The sequence below is a fragment of the Boleophthalmus pectinirostris genome, unplaced genomic scaffold (assembly GCF_026225935.1).
Source record: "Boleophthalmus pectinirostris isolate CB_2022bp ecotype Guang Dong unplaced genomic scaffold, ASM2622593v1 HiC_scaffold_17, whole genome shotgun sequence".
Taxonomy (NCBI): Eukaryota; Metazoa; Chordata; class Actinopteri; order Gobiiformes; family Gobiidae; genus Boleophthalmus; species Boleophthalmus pectinirostris.
In genome coordinates, this window is record NW_026571115.1 from 34,576,991 (window position 1) to 34,578,740 (window position 1,750).

Genomic DNA, 1,750 nt, shown 5'->3' on the forward strand with positions numbered 1-1,750 from the left:
ATGTATCGAGGTATGTATCATATCATGACCTATGTATCGAGGTATGTATCGCATCGTGGCCTATGTATTGAGGTATGTATTGTATCGTGGCCTATGTATCGAGATATGTATCGTATCGTGGCCTATGTATCGAGGTATGTATCGTATCAAGGCTTATGTATCGAGGTATGTATCGTATCGTGGCCCATGTATCGAGGTATGTATCGGATCATGGCCTATGTATCGAGGTATGTATCGTATCGTGGCCTATGTATCGAGGTATGTATCGTATCGGCCTATGTATCGAGGTATGTATCGTATCATGGCCTATGTATCGAGGTATGTATCGTATCGTGGCCTATGTATCGAGGTATGTATCGTATCGTGGCCTATGTATCGAGGTATGTATCGTATCGTGGCCTATGTATCGAGGTATGTATCGTATCAAGGCTTATGTATCGAGGTATGTATCGTATCAAGGCTTATGTATCGAGGTATGTATCATATCATGACCTATGTATCGAGGTATGTATCGTATCGTGGCCTATGTATCGAGGTATGTATCGCATCGTGGCCTATGTATCGAGGTATGTATTGTATCGTGGCCTATGTATCGAGGTATGTATCGTATCGTGGCCTATGTATCGAGGTATGTATCGTATCGAGGTATGTATCGAGGTATGTATCGTATCGTGGCCCATGTATCGAGGTATGTATCGGATCATGGCCTATGTATCGAGGTATGTATCGTATCGTGGCCTATGTATCGAGGTATGTATTGTATCGTGGCCCATGTATCGAGGTATGTATCGTATCAAGGCTTATGTATCGAGGTATATATCGTATCGTGGCCTATGTATTGAGGTATGTATCGTATCGTGGCCTATGTATCGAGGTATGTATCGGATCATGGCCTATGTATCGAGGTATATATCGTATCGTGGCCTATGTATTGAGGTATGTATCGTATCGTGACCTATGTATCGAGGTATGTATCGTATCATGGCCTATGTATCGAGGTATGTATCGTATCGTGGCCTATGTATCGAGGTATGTATCGTATCAAGGCTTATGTATCGAGGTATGTATCATATCATGACCTATGTATCGAGGTATGTATCGGATCATGGCCTATGTATCGAGGTATGTACCACCAGAAAAGTTACAGAACGCACCTAAACGTCAAGAGTTCTACCACTCATATCAGAGCTGGTTTTTCGATTTTTTTTTTTCGATCTTTGCTGAGTTTTTTATTTCCAAAGTGTGCAGGTACAGTTTTCGCATTTTTCGTCCGCACTGAAATCGCCTTAAGCCGTCCTCGTCCTCCCCCGAGTATCACGTATCTTATCCTCTGAGATCTTTTGAGTTGAACGTGTCGCGCTTTGATCGCGGCGCGCTGAACCCCGTCTCCCCCCTCGGCCTATTCACCGAGCCCACAATGTCTCTTTGTGCGCGCCCCTCCACGCAGCTGCCAGCACCTGTCAATCACGCCGCGTCACAGCCAATCACGGCGCCCCGTCACTCCGCTTTGTCCGCGCTGGCTTTGAGGTTTGGACATTTGAGACGGGCCCGACTGACAGCCATTCACGCGCACGGGGGGGTTCTGCGTGTCGTCACTACTGTCAGGCCAAGTGTGTGTGTGTGTGTGGCAGGGGCGTGCACGTGACGACGGAGTGATCAAAGAGGAGCCGAACACACAGCGCTGCCATGGCGACCGCGAAGCCATGATCTAATTTGAGTGACCACACTGAGGAGAGAGGGGAGACTTTTG